This window comes from Onychostoma macrolepis, chromosome 19 (genome assembly GCF_012432095.1).
Source record: "Onychostoma macrolepis isolate SWU-2019 chromosome 19, ASM1243209v1, whole genome shotgun sequence".
In the NCBI taxonomy this organism is placed as follows: domain Eukaryota; kingdom Metazoa; phylum Chordata; class Actinopteri; order Cypriniformes; family Cyprinidae; genus Onychostoma; species Onychostoma macrolepis.
In genome coordinates, this window is record NC_081173.1 from 27,811,509 (window position 1) to 27,835,268 (window position 23,760).

The 23,760-nt window shown below is 39.1% G+C and overlaps 2 pseudogenes; one reads left to right on the forward strand and one right to left on the reverse strand.

Moving 5' to 3' along the window:
• Positions 1-221: 221 nt before the first annotated feature.
• On the forward strand, positions 222-4,949 carry LOC131525220 (tapasin-like; annotated as a pseudogene).
• A 200-nt stretch (positions 4,950-5,149) lies between these two features.
• On the reverse strand, positions 5,150-19,302 carry LOC131525223 (major histocompatibility complex class I-related gene protein-like; annotated as a pseudogene).
• Between the last annotated feature and the right edge of the window lie 4,458 nt (positions 19,303-23,760).

Sequence of the window (23,760 nt, forward strand, 5' to 3'; positions counted from 1 at the left end):
GGCTCGGAGCGCCACCTAGTGGAAATCAGTATACACTAGAAATACTAAAATACATGTATTAAAATTATTTGAGTGGATTTAATGTATATTCTAAGAGGTTAAAAAGATTATTGTAGGTGTAAACTGTGCCAAACGACGAACAAGTATTTTCAAATATCACACAATGCTATTAAACAATAAGCAGTTAAAGCGCATGCGTCGTAAACAGAGCGGAAGTGAAAGTGAAATGATGAAAGCTGTGCTAATATTTTGGGGAAACCCGACGGTTTTACAACACAGTTATAAACGCTGAATTTGGACATACAAATCAACGATGTCTGAGATCTCGACAATATACGAGATATCTATCATCGTATGTACATTGTTTTTTGGGGGTAGGTTTTGCTGCATGTTAGTAGCCTAATCGAGAGCGCTTTGTCTTTATTGCATTACATTATGTGTGCGACTTATGAACAGAATTGTCGATCTCTCTTATCCTGCAGCTTCCGGTTCTGTATGTCCGGTTCTGGAGTGCTGGTTTGTTCAGGAGAAACCGGGTCATGGAGGGGGTTTCTCAGCACCGATGAGTCAAGAGAAATCTCTCATGTTCATCAGAACTGAAGCCTTCAGTGAAGAGAGCTTGTCTGAGCTTCATCCTCCTGCAGACATCAGCTCATCCAGGATTTACTATGTGACCGGTCTGTGACAGCAGCATGGGATTTTTTTTAGACATTTGTGGACTAGGTCTATATATAAATACTATAGTAATTTATTGTAAATTCTATAGTGTTTTTGAGCCATACTATAGTAAAGTACTTTAATAAATTTTTTGTGTTAATTCTATAGTTGCTGTCATAATATAACAACTATAGTAATATAGACAAATTACTTTACCCAATACTGTACTAAGTTTTCTACAACTATAGGGTATATTATACTACAATACACAGTTTACTGTAGTAAAAACTAAAGTATACTACAGTATTTATTACAGTTTATCGGTTCACTATAGTTAATACTACAGTATGCAGTAGCATTCATTAACAAAGTGTTGTAAATACTATAATATATACAGTATAATACACTTTACTATAGTATGGTTCAAAAACACTATAGTATTTACTGTAAATCACTATAGTATTTTTTCATGTGGGCTGTAACTATTCATAAACTCTGTCCTTCATTCAAAAAGGATTTGTGTAATGTTGTGCTCACATTGTGGTCTGTATCTACTGTAAAGTTTATGGTATAGTAATATAGCCTAAAACTTACTGTCCAGCGAAATAAAAATACTGTATTTAAATCCCTTTTCTACACCAACCAGATCCAACTCTAGCCTACAATCACAGATGTTGCAGTACATTGGCACCTGTTTAGAGTGTAAGACAAGTTTTGATGATAGATTCAGATGAGAGCAAGTTTTGTATTTCATTTGGAAACCAAGGTCCTAGAGTCTGGAGGAAGGGTGGAGAAGTTCATAGCCCAAGTTGCTTGAAGTCCAGTGTTAAGTTTCCACAGTCTGTGATGATTTGGGGTGTAATGTCATCTGCTGGTGTTTGTCCATTGTGTTTTTTGAAAACCAAAGTCACTGCACCCGTTTACCAAGAAATTTTGGAGCACTTCATGCTTCCTTCTGCTGACCAGCTTTTTAAAGATGCTGATTTCATTTTCCAGCAGGATTTGGCACCTGCCCACACTGCCAAAAGCACCAAAAGTTGGTTAAATGACCATGGTGTTGGTGTGCTTGACTGGCCAGCAAACTCACCAGACCTGAACCTCATAGAGAATCTATGTGGTATTGTCAAGAGGAAAGTGAGAAACAAGAGACCCAAAAATGCAGATGAATGAATGAATGAATGAGGCATTTATATAGCGCTATTAATTACTACACCACCCAGATGCAAAACTACATCCACAGATGACAGTATAATGACAAGTTTTAAGTGATATCTAATCTTTAATGCATGTCCTCCTCCAGATCCCGCTGGTACGTTCTGCAGTGCTGCTCTGAATCCAGCCAAAGGCTCTGTGAACAAACCCAAGTGTGAGATTAACCCTTTCATGCCTCACGCCTCTATGGTCAGATGGACGTCTGCTCTCACTGACTCCGCCCAAAGCCCAGTCTACCTGCAAGCTGATTGGTTCTCAGTGGCAGCACAAGGACTTGACGAGCAGCTGACGCTGTCCAATATCATGAGAGCACCTTCAGCTTCTAAAGAGCCACAAGGTAGAGAGTCCAAATTTATCATATATTGGAGAAATAATAATAAATAGCCTACATTTTACTGCATATAATAATATATAATAGTGTATATTTGCATAGTATGTTGTATAATAAATTATAATAATTGTTTGTAAAGAGCCAAAAGGTAGAGCCCAAGTTTCTCATGTATTGCATAAAAATTGTATTAATGTATTGTATAAATGCATGTAATATCACATACTTTATATCAACACAATAGGTTATATAAAATGATGATAAATGCATATAATTTATAATAATTTTTAGTGGTAGTACATAATGTGATTTCAAATTTGATTTGTATTTTTTTATTTTTTTTTATTGATTTGCTTTCAATTAGATTTGAATCTATATATCTTATGATGTGATTTCATATTTTATTTGTATCTTAATTTAAAAAAATTATTTGCATTCCAATACGATTTTGCAATCCATGTATTTTATAATTTGAGTCATTAAAGTAAGGACTGAACTCTATTTAACCCTTCTGAGTTAATGAGGGTTAAACACTTGTCTTTGCTCAATTAATCTCACTTTTCTTCTCTGTCTTGAAGTGATCCTGAGTGTGTCCAGTAAGACTCCTGTGGTCCGCTCTAGACTGGGAGAACCGGTTCTGTTGGACTGTGGGTTCTGGGTCGATCCGTCTTCTCCGGTTCACGGCTGTGGATTCTCTGTCGAGTGGCGCTATCAGTTCAGGGGTGAAGGACGGCTGGTCCTCGCTTACGACGGCAAGAACGATCGGTTTGCAGAGACATCAGAGACCGGAGCCGATATCGACATCACAGGCCTCTATGAGACAGGAAACGCATCACTGGTTCTGGAGGAATCTCGAGTGAGACACTCAGGAACTTACATCTGCACCGTTTATCTTCCTCACCTGCTGGCTCAGGTAGCTGTGGACCTGGAGATAGTCGGTGAGATGGTGGTATACTTATATTATTATGCATATGATGCTGTAGCCACCTAGTTTAACTATTACAATTATGAATAGAATAGTAATCCCTGCCTGTTTTCTTCCAGAGCCTCCGTCTCTGTCCATCTACCCGTCTCCTCTTCCTCTGCTGGTTCCTGGGCAGGTGCTGCTGGTTCAGTGCGGCGTCTGGTTTTGCTCCTCACACTCTGGATCTGAGCTGGGAGTTCAGCGGGCAGACGGGACGCCCCGCCTCTGGGTCAGGGCAGTGTAACGGGTCACAGACAGGCGTCTGATGGCACCTTCAGTCAGAGCAGCCGTCTGGAGCTGGACTCGGGAAGCTGGGACTCGGTCGCGGTGGAGACGTCACCTGTGTGGCCAAACATGAGGGAGGAACACGACGAGCTGCTGCTGCACTCAATGTGATCGGTGAGTTACACATGATTATAGGAGAAGCCAAAAGAGCAAAATATATATTAAAACATGTATTTTTAATATTTCACTAAAGATAGTGATATGTTTTTGTAAATAGCAAGTGAATGATCATGCAAGATTACATGGTTCGCCAATAGGTGGCGACAAATCACTGTCTTTGTGAGAGAATCAGCCAAAACATTTTTTTTTTTTAATTTAGTGCATCTTCTGTTTGCATTTCCAGAGGAATATGTTTGTCAGTCAGATTGTTCTGCTGGTCTTGATTTGGTGTTTTGTTGATATCAGGTGTCAGTGCTCCTTCTATTGAGGACTCGATGGCGATGGTTGCTGTTGCACTTGTTCTTTATGGCATGATGAAGTTTCTTTTCTGGACATTCAGCTCTTCTGGTAACTCAGTTCTCTCTGATCATTACAATATTAGATTTTTCCCCCTAATATCACTGCATCACAGAAGTGCTGTTTACAAGTGAAGTCTGTCCTGTTGTGTATATTGACCATATGTAGAATATAGAGCTGTGGTTGTCGTAAAAGATGCCTGGCATATACATATATAAATGGATATCTAAATGTGTTTTATTTTAATTTAAATTTTCTTTTCATATAGATTCCAGTGACTCAGAGTTAAAAGACAAGGTAAGTAAATATTCACAGTACTTTTAACACTCCCAACAGGTTCATATTTTAGTGATGGTGTCATTTAAAAGTAATCTGTTTAATTATTGTTTGGTTCTCTCTTTTCTGTAGAAGAAGAAGTAAATCTGGACCTGGCCCTGAAAGCTGAACAGGGTGTAGAGACACTGAAAGGAAACTTAATGAATCAGAATGATTCAAAATGTCTTAGATGTTTATATTTGAGGAGTTATTGCAATTTGTACAAATGCTGGAAACAAAAACCACTGTAATATATATAAAATATGTGTGTGTGCATCTAACTGTGAGTTCACAGTATATTTTGTATGTATGGATCACTGTATATTTTTAAAAGAGCCATGAGGGAGAACATTAACTTTGAGAATCGAAGCAACATGTGATCTGTGATGTAGATAAGACTGTCTGAGATGGGGCCGGTACCATGATGGTAGCTGAACAAACTCAGGGTTACAGGATTAGTTTTGTTGGTACCATGAAGCTGATCATCAACTTTCTCTGTCAACTCAGGCTTGATCCTGAGATAATGGAGCGTGTGCTCATGAATGTGTGACATCATTAATGAGCAGCCAATCACATGCCTTGAAACTGTGATTCACTTCTCGTGAGAGAGTCAGTGCGATTTACTACCAAAGATTAAAAGATTGAACATTATGAAGAATTTAAACATTTACACAGCAAGATGAAATGATCTATCCATGAAAGAGGAAAACTTAAAGAGAACATCTTACCATATAAGTGCAAGTAAAAGTTGTAAAGTTAGTTTATAGAGTTTATAATATTTATAGGTATAAAAACACTTAAAAATCTAAACTCCTATGTAGACATGTTTACAGCTATTGATTCTAAAACTTATTTATATTGCATATTGTCTATATGTTTATATTAATTAAAAATAAAAACTTAATAATTGCTATTAAACTAAGCTGGCTTGTGTAATGGATTAATTTATATATTAATTATATAAATAATTATTTTAAAAAATAATCATCTCTAAAAAGCAGATGATTTTATCTTTAAAAATGTTTTACTATGTAGCGTCCTTTAATTTGGAGTAAGAGAAATTGGAGGAGTGGCTTTATTGCGTCAGAGACGTGTCACTTTGCTTGAAGCTGATTGGTCAAATTTCGGTTTGAGATCTCTAAACCAGAACATAACCTGCCGGAGCAGGTTAGCTGTGGAGCATAAGTTACAATTTAAAAAAAAAAATTCATTCAGCTTAGTTTATTACAGTTTTAATAATGAAAAACAAAAATTGCTATAATTCATGCGCTCTCAGAAAAAAGGTACAAAGCACTGGGATGGTACCCCTTCAAAAGGTACTTTTAAAGTACTAATATGCACCTTTAAGGTGGTAATATGCACCATTTAGTGGTAAATGGTTACAAAGATGTAACTTTTGTACCTTAGGATACCACCCCAGTGATGTCTTTGTACCTTTTATGTGGCTTGTGTATAAATTACAAAAGCATGATGCTGCAAATTGTAAATATATAAAGATTGCATTGACAAAAATATTTCACTGGCATAAGAGTTTTTAATTGAATGTAACTGAATCAATACACTGCATCAACTGACCATATAATGCGTTAAATCAGTGTTTCTGTAGAAATGTTAACACATTCAAATAGATTAAATGCACACAACTGCTCATTTAAATCCACAAAATGACACAACAGAGAGGATAAGGAGGAAAGGGCGAAATAAATATATCCAAATGAGCCTGATTGTATTATTTGTGTTGCTCTTGGTCTGCAAGTGTACATTTACTGCCATACTGCAGCGAGACGAAGAGAAAGTGAACAAGCTGAAAGACTGAATGCCTTCCAAATTCACATACCATCATCCATCCTTGGTATATTCAAGATTAGAAATAGTGTCACAAATCAAAGTACAGTGAAAATGTAATGCCAAATGTGTCTGCATAGTATTATTTACAGTTCATTTGGAAGTATGCACGTATCCAGTGTTTTTTTAGGTGAAGTTGCACACAAACCTTTCCACATTTTAACATTTAACTACAGTGTGTAACCCTGCAAGGCCGTAACATGTCTTGGACAATGTGGGTTGGACTTTATAAATATTTTATTTTGGGTGGGTGTTTGTAATGGCCTTATTGCTTAAAGAAATTAAATAAATAAAAGATTAAAATAAATTTAAGGCAATACAGATTAAGAGAGTTTTTTTGTAACCGAGTTTGAACTATTCACAAATATGATTATTTTAAAATATGAGTAAGTGTGAATGTGGTGAAAACGGAAAACAGTTTCTTGTCTCGTCACATTTAGTTATAAATTGCATGAATCATGTAAATGATTCATCCTATATTGGTGAAATTTGACAGAGAAGTCCAGTAGTTTGCAGAATATTATATCACAGAATATTAACGATGGTCGTTTTACATTTCTATTGTAAAACACTAAGTAGTCATATATTAAATATAAAGCTGCTTATATCTTACCTCACACCCTTTCACCGTTAAAAACTGAAGAGTCGTGCTGGAATTCATGTTCACATCTGTGAGCAATAAAGCCTGACATCATTAATTTGATCTCAGTCATTTTGACACTGACCGCTGAGGGGATGATTTCATTTCAATTTCATTTTGGGGGGCTATTTCTAATTACTGGGAGGGACCTGCACCCCTCGGTGTCTGTGGTGGTTACGGCCCTGCTGCATGATAACTAAAAAGTGTACAAAAATGTGCAACGATGTTGATGATGACTGAATTTATTATTGTGTGTGTGTGTGTGTACTGGTATATATGGTGTATGAGGACACAAATGTGTATAATAACATGGGTACTACAACATAAACATGGTTTATGAGGACACATCCTGTGTCCCCGTAAAACAAAAGGCTTAAAAAACATACAAAACAGTGTTTTATGAAATTCAAAAATTGCCAGTAGTTTCCTGTAAGGGGTAGGTTTAGGTGTAGGGCAGGGTTCCTCAAATCTTTCCCTGGAGGGCCAATCTGCTGCAGAGTTTAGCTCCAACCCTGATCAAATTCACCTACCTGTGACTTTCTAATGATTCTGAAGACATTGATTAGCATGCTCAGGTGTGTTTGATTAGGGTTACAGCTAAACTCTGCAGGAGTGGGCCAGATTTGAGGATGCCTGGTGTAGGCCGATAGAAAATACGGTTTGTACAGCATAAAAACTATTACGCCTATGGAGAGTGCCCGTAAACCACAAATTCAGTGTGTATGTGTTTGTGTGTGTGTGTGTGTGTGAGAGAGAGAGAGAGAGAGAGAGAGAGAGAGATAATTAATTTGTTAATTAATTAGTATACTTAATTATTTTACAGATCTATTCTTGTTTTGTTTATGTATTATATAATCATTTGTACCTTATTCATGTAATGGAAAATGCTTTGGCAATACTATGCAAGTCATGCCAATAAAGCTCATTTGAATTGAATTGAGAGAGAGAGGGAGAGGGAGAGAGAGAGATACATTTGTGACCCTGGACGACAAAACCAGTCTTAAGTGTAAATTTTTCGAAATTTAGGTTTATACATCATCTGAAAGCTGAATAAATAATCTTTCCATTGATGGATGGTTTGTTAGGATCGGACAATATTTGGCTGAGATACAACTATTTGAAAATCTGGAATCTGAGGGTGCAAAAAAATCAAAATATTGAGAAAATCGCCTTTAAAGTTGTGCAAATGAAGTTCTTAGCAATGCATATTACTAATCAAAAATTAAGTTGATACATTTACGGTAAGAAATGTACAAAATATCTTCATGGAACATGATCTTTACTTAATATCGATAATTTACTTAATATCGAAAAATCGATAATTTTGACCCATACAATGTATTTTTGGCTATTGCTACGAATATACCCCAGCGACTTAAGACTGGTTTTGTGGTCCAGGGTCACATTTATGTTTATCCAGTGCAGTGCTCTTACAGATACGCCCACAAACTCTTCTGATTGGCTGTGATATTTGATTGATTTTTCCACATCTTGTGATGAGAATTATTTGTCAGGATCTGTCACATTGTCACAGTCACATTGTGGTGAGGTGTCCTAAATTACTGAAACATAAATAGCATTGCATTTTCACTTCAAATTTCACTCCACATGACTGAGACAGTTGCACTAAATAATAATAATACTTACAATACTGTATTAGGCCTTTGAGATGTCTAACTGGAGGTGCTAGAGCCACTGCCAGAGGCTACAAGAAAATTAAACTTTTAAATTGTTGTAGTTTACACCCATGAATAGAGAACTGGACAAATAATTGACAAATAATTTCACACTTACATAGTAGACTACCGGTGCTTCTTTCACAAGAGCAGTCAGAGATCTCAACAGAGGCTGGAAAACAATGATAAACAGGCTCCATTAAAAACAAGTGCCACACTACTGCTTATACAAGAATGACTGATAGTGTTCCTGTATGTACAGAATCAATGTTACAACCAGAGGTGGGTAGTAACGAGTTACATTTACTTCGTTACATTTACTTGAGTAAATTTTTTGGGTAACTAATACTTTTAGAGTATATTTAAAATGGGTACTTTTACTCTTACTCAAGTACATTTTAGTGAAAAACGGTACTTTTACTTCGTTACTGTGGGCGACGCTCCTCTCGTTACTTTATCTTAATGCATACAAGTTAAAATCCTTCAGTTTATTCCAAGCGCCATCTACTTTTTTCTGGGCAATGAGCGATGCCCGTTCGCGAATGATTCATTCTTTTGAGTCAATTCTATTCAAGGCTTGATCAAACCAGTTGGCAGACCAATGAATCGGTTCGCGAATCAGTTTGAATGATTCGTTCAGTTCCCTGCAGCACGCGCTGAGTTGTCTGAGGCGGTTCTCACTCAGAGTTGTAACATCAAGAGCGCTGAAGACGTGGCTCTGGATCAACAGTTAGTTGAAAGCAAATCTGCAAAGGCTATGGTTTACTAGCTATGAAGATCTTTATTAGACGAACACCGCGTGTGCTGACGGTTCCACAGGTATAGATTCGATTACAGTACACGGTACCACTATGACATTACAGTTTGTTGTACATGTACCTTACACATTAAATACAATGTATATTTGATTCATTAAATAAGCTGTGACGGAGTATGAAATAAACACCCGCCAAACCGCGTTAGTTCCAGGAGGAATGCCTTGCCTAGACACAATTAATATGGACATTTTCACAATATTTACGCTTGCAGAAATAAAGGCTACATTTGTTTACATTTTGCAGAACAGACGGAAGAAGATCCGTCAATGTGCATTTGTTTCGTTATGTTCAGATGTTCTGTAGCAGTCATGTGAGGAGATTTTACTCTTCTCCGTGTCAGAGGTTATATACATTTATAATACATAATTAAACTTTTAATTTAACTCAGTGATGCAAATCAGAATTTGTATCAGCTGTTACTCCAGTTTTCGGTGTAATATGATCCTTCAGAAATCATTCAAATATATTGTTTTGTTACCAGTGTTGTTGAAAAAACAAAAACAAAAAACAGCATATGCTGGTTAGGTATGTTTTGAAGCTGGGATGCTGGTTTGTGCTGGTCATGTGCTGGTCTTGAGCTGGTTGGACCAGCTTAAATCAGTTCAAACCAGCATCCCATGCTTCAAAACATACCTAACCAGCATATGCTGTTTTTTTCAACAGGAAACAGTTTTGCTGCTTAATATTTTTGGAACCTGTGACAGTTTGTTCAGGATTCTTTTATGATTAGAAAGCTAAAAAAGAACAGCATTGATAATAAATCAGGCTGATAAAAATTCTGATTTGCATCACTGAAATAAATTACATTAAAAAAAAATTAAAGGTATTTTGAACGGCAGTGTGTGTGTGTGTGTGTGTGTGTGTATAAAATGTATCTAAATATCTATATATCTAAATAAAAATAGATTATATTCAGTATATGATCCAAAGTAACTAGTAACTAACTACTTGAGTAGTTTTTTTATCCGATACTTTTTTACTCTTACTCAAGTAACTATTCAGACTATTACTTTTACTTTTACTTGAGTAAATATTTCTTCAAGTACTTTTACTTTTACTTGAGTACAGTTTTTGGGTACTCTACCCACCTCTGGTTACAACATCAGAGATTTTAAATCAATATGTCCACATTTATAATTTTTAAAGGGTCAAAAGAATACTGTCACGAATCAGTCAGGCCCTTCACCCCACCAATCACAGCGTTCCAGGTCACCAGAGTACTAATCACCCGCACCTGCACCAAATCACCTCAGTAATCAACCCGGCTACTTAAACCAGCACCACTCACACTACACCGTCCAATCTCGTTGATTGCTACGTGGACTCTCATCTCAAGAAAAACTAAGATATCCTTACCTTCCTAAGACTTACCTTTTAAGATCTATTCCTGTTGTTCTCCATTTGCCTCTGTTGTCTTCCCCTTCCAGATCCTTCGTCGACGGTGTATAAGTGTGAGTCTGTGTGGTTCCCCTCGCCTCGCCTTCATAACCTGCTGAAACAAGAAACCAGTCATTCACGGATTGTCACTGCACCTTTTGAATACTCACCTTGCTTGGACTCACTTCAATAAACTCACCTTTGTTTACACTCACCTTTGTGTCCGGCTCTGACCTTAACAGAAGATCGGACCGAACCGACAACACCACGATGAGCACTACGGACCCATTCCAGGAGCTGGTGGATTCCATCAAAAAGGTACTGCTACAGCAACCCACACCACCAGCTCCACCATCACCACAACCACCTCCAACGATCACCAATCCTTCCTCACAGATCATACTCGCCAGTCCCATGGCCCGCCCAACACCCTTCTCTGGTTTGGCTGAGGAATGCGATGGCTTTTTAATGCAATGCACATTAACCATCAATCTTCACCCCCACGTCTTTACCACAGATCAAGCAAAGATCGCTTTCATCGTGACATCCCTTACAGGACCTGCGCTGAAATGGGCGGAGTCCATCCTCAATCAAGCCGGCCCCGCGACACACAGCTTCGCCAACTTCATTCATCACTTCAAGGAAGTGTTCAGCAGTTCGCCAGGGGATTCCTCCGTGGGGGAGAAATTATATCATCTTCGTCAGGGTAATCAAACCATACATCAATATGCATTGCAATTCCGCACTCTCGCTGCAGCCAGTGGTTGGAACGAACCATCCCTTCTTACAGCCTTTCGACAGGGGCTCGAACCCCGCCTACGCACCCACTTGAGTTCATACGACGACACCTTTGGACTGGAAAAATTCATTCAACTGGCCATTCGATGTTCCAATCGGTTACAGTCATGCTCCCAGGATCCATTCTCAGCCACCGCATCTCCACCACCTCGCCAACCAGAGACAACTGACCCTCCAGAACCAATGCAAACCGATTCCACTCGATTAACCTTGCAAGAACGTCAACGGAGAATTACCCAGCGACTATGCCTATACTGTGGGATGACAAACACCGGATCCTGGAGTGTCCCATACGCCGAGCCCTGGTGAGTTCTGTACTCCCTCTTTTCATGAATACAAACCTCTGTCCACCCATGCGCTGCTTACTGCCGGTTCCCATATGATTACAGTTACCGTCCTCCTCGACTCTGGCTCAGCGGGCAACTTCATCGCAGGATACCTCCTCCGCAGCTCCGACTCCCTACCTCGACCACGGCGACCGCCTATGCGGTACAATCCATAACTGGAACGCCCATCACAAGACGTTCCGTCCGCGCAGCGCTGGGCCAATTCGGCTACAAATTGGGCAGCTACATCAAGAGGAGTTGCATTTGTTGGTTCTGGAGGGTTCCACGGTGGATATCATCTTGGGTCGTCCGTGGCTGGTGCAGCACAATCCCCATCTCTCCTGGCGGACAGGAGATGTCCTAAAGTGGGGTGAAAATGTTTTCCTCAATGCTTCCCCAATTTGCCACAGCCCTTACGACGAGCCCAGGAAGTGATACCGGTCCTCACCACCTCCATAGAAAGCCCTAAAGAAAAGTTATCCATCGAAATCCCTACCTGTTATTCCCACTTTAGCGACGTCTTCTGTCCGAAGAGGGCTGCCCAGCTACCACCTCACCGGCCATGGGACTGCGCGATCGATCTCATTCCGGGTGAGCCTGTACCTAGAGGAAGGATCTATCCCTTATCCCCACCGGAGCAAAAGGCCATGGAGGAGTACATTGAGGAGGCTTTACAACAAGGTTACATCATTCCATCTACCTCCCTGCTGCTTCCAGCTTCTTTTTGTTGCCAAGAAGGACGGTGGCCTCACGACCCTGCATCGACTACCGTAAGCTCAATGACATCACCATCAAGTACCGATATCCCCTTCCCCTTGTCCCAGCAGCGTTGGAACAACTCCGCGGCACCACCATCTTCACCAAACTGGACCTCCGCAGCGCCTATAATCTCATCCGGATACGAGAGGGAGATGAGTGGAAGACTGCTTGTCACGCCCACCGCCACTACGAATATAGAGTTATGCCGTATGGACTTGTCAACGCCCTCCGTATTCCAAGGATTCATCCACGAAGTGCTCCGGGAGTTCCTACACAGATTCGTGATTGTGTATATATAGATGACATCCTCATCTACTCCCGGAGCCAGGCCGAACATCGCCATCATGTTGCGGAGGTCCTCCAACAGCTCAGAAAGTTCCAACTTTACCTCAAGGCAGAAAAATGTTTATTCCACCAACCCTCCGCTCACTTCCTAGGATACATCATCGATCAGCGTGGCGTCCGCATGGACAAGGGAAGGTGGAAGCAGTCACCTCCTGGCCCACACCATCCACTGTTAAAGAATTACAAAGATTTCTCGGATTCTCAAACTTCTACCGAAGGTTCATTGCCAACTACAGCACCGCCACCAGTCCCTCACAGATCTGCTCAAGGTTCACCAAAACGCTCTCCTGGAACCCGAGAGCCCAAGACGCCTTCAACAAACTCAAACATGCCTTCACCAATGCACCTCTCCTCACTCGCCCCGATCCGGAACTACCTTTGTGGTAGAAGTGGATGCCTCCACCACGGGAGTAGGCGCCGTCCTATCTCAGCAGCAGGGGAAGCCTCCCAAACTCCATCCATGTGCCTATTTCTCCCGCAAACTAAGCCCGGCGGAAAGGAATTAAGACATCGGCAACCGAGAACTCCTGGCCATCAAGCTCGCCTTAGAGGAATGGAGGCACTGGTTGGAGGGGGGGTCCAAACATCCATTCACCGTCCTAACCGATCACAAGAACCTACAATACCTCCGTGACGCAAAATGACTCAACCCCCGACAAGCCAGATGGGCCCTATTCTTTACCAGATTCCACTTCCAGATCACCTACCGACCCGGCACCAAGAACACCAAGGCAGATGCCCTTTCTCGTATACACACCCCGGACGATAACTACGAGGAACCTGAGACCATTCTCCCCACCAAACTCATCACTAATCCCATTCAATGGACCTCTCCACCAGCCGCATCTAATACTCCTCCAGCCAATCCGGGCTGTCCACAACACCTTCAGTATGTTCCTCGCCTTCAACGTAACCAACTCATTAAAACCACTCATACCTCCCTAGGTACAGGCCACCCAGGGGCCAACGCCACTCTCTCGCTGCTACGCAATCGCTTCTGGTGGCCCAACATGGCCAGGGATGTGAGAAGGTTTGTGCAAGGCTGCCCGGACTGTGCCATCTCCAAAAGCCCCGTCATCTCCCTACCGTAAACTCCATCCACTACCCATACCTCAACGCCCTTGGTCACACCTAGGAGTTGATTTCATAACTGACCTCCCCGAGTCAGACGGGAAGACCTGTGTCTTTGTCATAGTGGATCGATTCTCCAAATTCTGCCAACTACTCCCCCTAACTGGTCTCCCCACAGCACTTCAAACAGCCGAATTGCTCTTCAACCACGTCTTCCGCTATTATGGTCTCCCGGAGGACATAGTGTCAGACCGTGGACCCCAATTCGTTTCAAGAGTCTGGAAAGCATTCTTCTCTCTCCTAGGTGTGACCGTCAGCCTTTCCTCAGGATATCATCCACAGTCCAATGGGCAGACCGAGCACAAGATCCAGGAAGTGGGGAGATTCCTGAGAACCTTCTGCCACAGCCACCAGAACTCCTGGAACCAGTTCCTAGGCTGGGCCGAGTACGCCCAAAACTCGTTACGCCAACACTCAACTGGACTCACTCCTTCCAGTGCGCATCGGTTTCCAGCCTCCCTATTCCCTTGGTCAGGAGAACCATCTGACGTCCCCGCCGTCGACCACTGGTTCCGGGAGAGCGAGAGGGTCTGGGACGCCGCACACCATCAGCTCCAGCAGGCAGTGTGCAGGCAACGAATGACAGCCGACATCAGAAGAAGTGACAATCCTGATTACCAACCCGGTCAAAAGGTATGGTTGTCCACCAAAGACATCAGACTGCGCCTGCCTTGCCGAAAATTGAGTCCCAGATTCGTTGGCCCCTTCACTATCCTGGAACGCATAAACCCTGTCACCTATAAACTTCAGCTACCACCACAATACCGCATTCACCCAACATTTCATGTATCCTTACTTAAACCCTTCTCTCCTCCCATCTCCACAGGGCCTGACCAGAATGAGGAACCCCCTCTCCCGCTCTTAATGGACGAAGGAACTATCTACAGAGTCAAAGATTCTGGAATCCTGGCGTCGTGGTGGAAAACTCGAATATCTCGTGGACTGGGAAGGTTACGGCCCGGAGGAACGATCCTGGGTACCCAGAGACGATATCCTGGACCCAACACTCCTTCAAGAGTTCCATTTGACTCATCCCGATCGTCCAGCACCCCGAGGCAGGGGCAGACCACCGCGACGCCGAGGTCGGCCCTCAGGAGCGGGCCGTGGAGAGGGGGGTACTGTCACGAATCAGTCAGGCCCTTCACCCCACCAATCACAGCGTTCCAGGTCACCAGAGTACTAATCACCCGCACCTGCACCAAATCACCTCAGTAATCAACCCGGCTACTTAAACCAGCACCACTCACACTACACCGTCCGATCTCGTTGATTGCTACGTGGACTCTCATCTCAAGAAAACTAAGATATCCTTACCTTCCTAAGACTTACCTTTTAAGATCCATTCCTGTTGTTCTCCATTTGCCTCTGTTGTCTTCCCTTCCAGATCCTTCGTCGACGGTGTATAAGTGTGAGTCTGTGTGGTTCCCCTCGTCTCGTCTTCATAACCTGCTGAAACAAGAAACCAGTCATTCACGGATTGTCACTGCACCTTTTGAATACTCACCTTGCTTGGACTCACTTCAATAAACTCACCTTTGTTTACACTCACCTTTGTGTCCGGCTCTGACCTTAACAAATACAGATTTAGATTCAAGAATATACTAATATAAACCCATATAAGAGTCCGATGGCAGAAACCATCTTTCATTGAGACATTTCTATGAAATATGGATTATAAGAAACTTACCCTTGAAATGTTTTAAGTCTGAAAAACAACCAGAGAGGAAAAATATCAAAATGGAGCAGAATACAAATGTGTGAAACATACTGTTAAGACAGTATAGTGACATAAAATCATAAGTGTGTGCCTTCACCTTTTTTCTTCTGATACACCAAACACCCAACAACACCAAAGACAATCAACAGAACAGCAGCAGCAGCAATGATGCCGATGGGAAGAAGTGTTTCTGTTGAGTGGAAATTAGACGCATTGTGATTAATCACTTTCAGGATTAAGAGCAATTAAAATTAGTTAATTATTTGTATTGTATTACTTTATATAATTATTCTCTTGTCCCTTCTGTCTGACTCATTAGAGAGACAGTTACTATGGTTACTGTGTCAATTTCTACAGTTTTTCAGTCCTTTTTAGAAGTTATTGGTCTTGGAGTGAGTCTCAGTTTCTTAAGTTTGAAAAAATATTTGTATCAAATGTATTGAAGTAAAAAGAACAATATAATACTTTTGAATGTAGTGAATTACAAAATGTCCAAAAGTTAAAATAAAGTGCATTCTGATAAAGTACCAATGATCAAAACTACTTAAAGGAATACTCCATACAAAAATGTTCATTTATATAAAGCATTAATTTTGAGGGACCTGTTCACTTGCATTTAATGGACTGACAACGATGAGGGTGAGTAAATGATATGGGAATTTTAATTTTTCATAGACTATCACTTTGATTACAGTAAAAATACTTTGTTTCTGTCCACCACTGGTAGGTTTAATATTTTCTACACACTATTATCCAAGAATAATAGGGTTTGAACACACATTGTTTATAAGAGAAAAAAAGCAAATAATGATATTCATCAACATTTTTTAGTTTTAAGGTCTGCTCATTGAATCACTCTTACCAGAGTTAGTAATGATCTCTTCTGCTCTCAGTGTCTTTGTAACGGTTTTCCCCTGGTGTTTAACGACACAGCTGAACTCGTTCTTCTTCCACTCATCAGGAGTAACTATGATGTGCTCGTCTTCTGAAAGGTCCCGTCCTCGTTGGGTAGAAGTTCACCAACCTCCACATCCTCATGAAGCTCTTGTCCATTTCTCATCCAGGTGATTGTTACTCCACTGGGGTAAAAACCTGTAGCATGACACGAGACTGAAGACGAGGAAGACTTCTGCAACAGAGACACCTGAGGAGAGACTAGAGAAATACAGAGAGAGAGAGAGAGAGAGAATACAAGAGATTTCTTCAGCTGCTGCAAATGATCAGGTGTGCTTCGTCTTCAATTAACATTTATCACACATACGTAGATTACAATAGTTTACATGTCTTATAATTTCATTTAAAATGATAACATGGGGTTAAGATACTTACTCAAGGGCATAAATGGTGACAATTAATGGATTGCAAAGCTTAACCTTCTAGTTATGAGTTTTAACCACTACAGCACATCACATCTACATCTATATATTAACTGCACAAGCCACTACTTTTCCAGTTTTGAAACTTTGTCACTGGATAAATCATAATGTTGTAGAATTCCTATTTCTATGTCACTTTGGATAAAAAGCTCAGCTAAATTAATAAAAGTAAATTAGCCCCTACATAAGAATTTATTTTTTGATATAATCTATGAGTAAATAAGAAAACGATACACTGATTTGGTTTGTGATGGAAGAGCTCAATCACATCTATATCTTTGCATTCATTTCCTCCTGTTTAGTACTCCATTTAAAGTACACTTATTTTTCATTCCTACAAACAAAAACCCTGTGATTTGTATAGCTTAAAATAATCAAAACTTGAGATAAAATGTACAAATAATAAAAAAATACAAGCATACCAGATCATTTTGGAAAACATGCACATAATCACTGCTGGATGAGATCTGACGTACCTGTTTTCTTCAGGCTGCTCTTTCCATACTCCACATACTTCTTCAGCCACCGAATACACTGAGCGCTGAAGTAATGTTTGTCAGTCTCAAGGAAGCCTCTGTCATTGTTCAGCTTCTGTGAGGTAGGGAAACCTTGCAGCATCGGGGAAATAAATCTCAGCTCCTTAAAATCCAGAAACAGAAAGTCCTCTCCATCGTATCCAAACTGATGAAACGCATTTGTTGCTCCAGTCTGATCGTCCCACTCACAGCCGTATGTTTCCTGGACTGTGTGCACACCTGAGCAACAGAGAGAATGAGTTTATCTTTATGAAAATCAGTTTATACAGTCATCAGAATCAAATGAATCTGACTGAACATATTAAGAGCGTGTATAATTTATTATACAGATTTTCTGACTATTGATTTCATGCTTCACTGGTTGTGTCCATGAGTAGGAAGGTCACCTGCTGACTGGTTTAACCGTTCCTTTGCAATCTGGATGTTGTTTCTGAAGGTCTGATGTTGTGTGATCATATTCTCAGTCTCTCTGGTCCAGTAATCTGCTCCTTCATTCTGTCTGATCCACTCTGTCTTTGGCACAGTTTTCATTGTGTTGCTGTCAAAGTACATAAACTGCTCCTCATCAACCAGACCAACCGCAGTGAACTCTGGGAAGTCATTGACTCCAGACACACCAGTGTAGTAATATTTCATAGAGTGTTTTGCTGTGGAGAGAGATAACAATCATCATCTCACAAGAAACGCTCACATTCAGCTTGCTCAAAAGTCACACTATTCACAATGGACTCACTATTATGTGAAGCCGCAGTCAGAAATAAAGCCTAGCCTATATTAAAGCATGTTATGTCATAATAGGTAAAACATGCCTTTTTCAACGTGTAATTGGATAGAAATAATTTGTCAGTTATTGGAATGACTTTTGCAAGATACTGTGATTTCAATAGAAGCAGCTTTTGTGCTGAAACAAGGAATTTAGTTTTAGTTCTGAGTACTTACAATATATAACACGAAACAGAAAAAAAAAAATCATATAAACAAGTATATAAATATAATATAAAAAAGTAAATGGAGCATTTGTTGTATGCATTACATAGGCTACATCATTTCAAGATCTCATTTTGAACTACCTTATTGAATATAGCCTATAAATTTGAAAACTGCAATACTTAAATAAAGAGAGTAATGATTTGTTGCACATCTTCAATGCATCATTTTTAAATAATATTTAACATATGCATATATTTGAGCCCTGCTTGGGAATAATGCTGCTTTGAGACTTTGCCATCTGGTCATTAAGTCAAATTCTCCACATTTCTAGATCTTCTAAACTGCAGAATTTCGTTATTTTGATTTATTCTGCTGTTATTGGACTTTCCATCATATCTTGTGAAAGAATCTTTCTGAAGTTTAGCCTGTAAATAATAGACGACAATGCAGTGGGCAGGTTTTAACAAGTTGTTTGTCATCGCTCTGCAAAAGGCGAAATGAAACTGATTTGCATCTGACACGATATCCTAGCACTCATGTAAATAATCAAGTAAGTTTTTTGTTGTTATTCAGACCTGGAGAAGGCTCTCTCCAACGTGTGAAAAAGATGGCTGTATCTTTTAAAAGAATATTGAAGCGTGTAACATGCCTCAAAAAAAAAAAAAATTTCTTCATATAGGTTTGTTTAATAAGTTCATTGACACTTTATAAAGAACGCTTACTGGCACTATACTGAAATTAAAATATAAATAATGTACTCACCAGCATGAGCAAGATGAACTCCGACAAGCACCAGGACTACGAGCCGCATTCTTGACTTTTATTGAGAAACAGTGTTTAGGGGGAAAGTCTGTGCACCAACGCCTAAACATGCTCTGACATTTCATTGTAGTCGTTGACAACTGTTGTCAGGGCCTTAAAGGGGTTAGGCCCAGACCTGTTTAATACCATATTGATCCGAACTGCTCAACAACTAGCAGCATTAAGTCACTAGTTCTCAAATAGTTTTGCTTCAGAAAAGAGCAATTCAGAACAATTTGGCATGTATTCATTGTTTCTAGTTGGTTAAATGTTTCTCAAATGTTGATGGATTCATGCTCCCAATAATTCACCACACAAAACTTATCCTCAATTAACAAATACGTTTTTTGGTTCATGAGGTTATGTCACAAAATGTCCATGATAGCATCTGTTTAATGTAGCTGAATTTAGACAGATGAATTTGTGCCAAAATATTGTTGAACTGGATGCATGATCTGGTCTATAGCTAAGAAATAAGAAGTGTTTTTCCCTGCCTTTTAACATAATATGGCTATTTATTTTGCTATATCATATCTATAGACATTATTATTTGAATTTAACATTAATTTTTCTGTACTGTGACCCTGTCTAGACAGCAGGGAAATCTCTTTAATATCAAACAGGCCAGAAGTCACATATAGATAAAAAGTGCCACTCCAGCTGAGGCAGTTCATTTTCTCCACTGATGTTTAATTGCCTGTATAATAGCAAAAGCTGCTGTCTGAAAACCATGTAAGTGCATTCACATACACCACCGCTGTAAACTTACAGACCTTAAACAAGTGCAGAGAAATTAAAACAGTTACTGTTATGTCACTGTTAATGAGGTTATAGTCAATATCATTATAAACTCATCCTGTGTGACAAAAACTTTGTCAGGTTCAAGTTTTAAACATGGACGAGAATAGAAATAATGGGAATTACTGTCCACTGACCTAATTCATGTGGCTTAGACACTGAGTGGGCACACTGCGCCAGTTCACATTACGTTAACAATGTTATTATTTGAGAAACATGCCTGAATAGATCTGCATACATCAATTGTGTATATTCTAGTGCAGTCAAATGATTAATCGTGATTAATCGCATACAAAATAAAAGTTTTTGTTTATAATATATTTATGTGTACTCTTTTATTTATTATGTATATATAAATACACACACATACATTTATATATTTATATGATTATATTTTATATTATATAAAAATATATTATATAAACAACATATTTTTATTAAATATATACATGCATGTGTTTGTATTTATATATACATAATAAATATACACAGTACACATAAATATATTATATAAACAAAAACGTTTATTTTGGATGCGATTAATCGCGATTAATTGTTTGACAGCACTTATATATTCATATATATTCATACTCTTTCTCTATAATACAACTGCAAAATATAATTTCCAACATAGTAACAATATCTTTGACAATACAATTTAATATGGGTAAAAGAAAAGAAATCAAATTTTGTAGTGCTTGGAACTGACAACAACAGTCTCAACACAGCATTTGCATTGAAAAATAACCCATTTTTTTCTTCTCTTTTTTTTTTAATGCATGAAAACCATTAATTCCAATACAAGTGATTTTGACCACCTTTATATGTGTAGTTTTTTTTTATTTTTTATGATGCATTCTAGGGTTATCTAAAACAATCTCATCAAAGATATATATCACAAAGCTGCGATGAAAGTCGCATCAGTTGCTTATTGGGAAAAGCTAATAAAAACATCTAAATGTGTTGATGAAATAAGTTCACTGAATTTATTTGTAAGCAACTCGCAAAAGAGGAATTCTACAACAAAAGAATTCCAAAGACATAAGTGCTCTATTCTAGAAGAGTATACAGTCCACAAGATGGAGTGAAAATAACGCAGGCCTAATATGAAAAACCTATTAACCTTATCCTATTAATTGAAAAAAATGAAAATCATTAATTAGTGTTATTTATCAAATAAAACATTTGACATTTAACATTTAATTTATAACATTCCAAAAAAAATAATTGTGAACACATGTAGGATAAGTGCAAATTCCTGTATAAAATAAGCTATGCAGCTAATCAGGTATCTGTATGCTATGCTAGTACATAAGCTAACGAATACAGACATTAATTATCATTATAACGTAGTTTAAACAGCATTTATTATTACATGATTTTGTAGGAATTGTATTCAGGCACTAAAGAGAGTACCTATTAAAAGTAATTTGAGCTTGGGGTCCTAAGCGGACTCCATTTCTCATGACACCGGCTATACAGGTTTGGATATCTGTTGTTGCACATTACGAAATACAAATCTATTTCCTGTGTCCTTAACTGCACTCTGTTATTAAAAATATTTAACATGTTTGAGTTTAATGGCTGAGGCTCTAGATAAATTGATGAGGCTGGGTCACAAAGTGAGGCAGGACATTATTGGACGCCGTAGCATTGTAGTGATCTCTGACTGCTGCAGATTTGAAGATATTTACAGACATATTTGAAGACAATTGTTTTTATGCTCTAAGACATTACAAACAAAAAATGGTAATAAATGATGATGTAAAGTCTTCCGAGTTCCTGTTAAGAAACAAATGACCTTTTCACCTTATGCACCAGTGAAACATACGTGCAGCCATCCTGAAAAATGTAGTGCATTTAACAATCTTTCAACAAATGTGCAAATAAACAAAGTAATAATGTGGGGTTTTTGTACAGAAATTTAACAGCAGCATAGTGTTAATCAAAACAGTGGCATAGCCTAAAAAGAATAACAACATTACATTAACAAAGATATTAAGGCAGAATCCCTCCTCCACACACAACACAAATACACACACTCACAGAGATGAATAAACCCATGACACATACACACACTCACTGGCACCTGCAGCTGTACGGCTGTACACACCGTGTGCTCCGAACTCACATGAGGATTGTTTTCCCTGCAAATATTCCAGTAGTTATTATGCATGTTTTGGGTTTCTGTCAGTTGAACCTGCCATGCAACTAATTGAATTAATCATTCTTTTGAGTCTGTTCTTTCTTTTCACTATACTGGCCAAATGGGTAGAGACACCTTTGTTCTGCTCAGCTGTCTCATTCATTATCTTCTGCACTGCTGAATGTACCTATCATCACTATTTAAACATGAGCTTAACTCACGCTGATAGAGTGACTGAAGAACAGACTGCAAAGGTGCTATCAATTCCAAGAGACAGTTTCAAAGTGATTGAAAATAAAAATCTCTGACACCTCTAGTGATCTTCTCATGCCCACGACCCACTTCGTATTTGCTCAAATACTCCCAATTACCGTTTATGCAAATTTCATCTGAATCCATTCTTCTCATTAGTTCTGATGTGTCAAGTCGCTTGACAAACATAAGCCAGTAAAATTGATGGCTGTGGTACATGACAGATCTTCAGAAGACAAGCTTAGTACATGTGTAACAGGTCTCGAACCCGGGTCTCCGGCATGGGAGGCAGACACACTAACAAGGACGCTAGTGCATCTCTTGAGATCAGGAGAGTGAGGTTTACCTGCACAGCATCTACTAGCTGGCCTCCGTTACACATGGCACATTCTTAGGAGGAACGCCCCAAAAGGTGTCAAAATCCAGCCACAGGGAGCTACAACAGCAACAAAACCCCCTTGAAAAATCAGATATTTAGTTCAGTTGTCTCACTGTCATCTTGTGTCTAGCACAATCATTTTGCATCTGTTTCTGTAAGAAAAAAAACATTTAGCAGGACTTGTCAGATCCACTGTTTGAAAAAAGAAAAAAGCTACTTACATGAGCCACTGTCAGAGCAAACAGAGGCAAAGTCTGATCTACTGTCTGAGTGTGAGCCACTGCATGAATTATTGTCTGAGCCACTGTTATATCCATGGACAGGATCAGAGTTCAGAGCTGGACAGGAAAAGTACATTTTAAAACAAAAATTTGAGTAGACTCTGATCAAGAATGATGCTAAGCCTCAACTATATTATTGATTTTTGTTTGTTTGTTTGTTTGTTTGTTTGTTTCATTATTGGCTTACATGGGCTTTTGGTTCTGCCAGCAGTTGAGCTGTCTGTCACAGGCTGGAGAAGAAAATGAAAACTTTACAATAAAAATCCACTGCAACTTTAATAATCAATTTAATGACAACATGAATCACTTTAATATTTCATGCAGCATTAAGGCTTTTTAGGGCTTCTGATTGTGGAATTGCTAATGCATGTGAGATTTTTAATTACTCTGCACTACTTTGAGATAAAGTATTGTGCATATGTGACAACATGATGAAAAATCATAAGTTATATAGAGAGTATACAGTAATAATACTCGTATCATTGATTTTGTTTACTGGTTCTGTTTTTATGTGTTTTTTAAACACTTTTTACACAGTTGCTTTTTCCAACATGTAGATTCATAAATCAATCAAAATCAGTCTATGTTCCAAACTGCACTAAAGCCACCGGG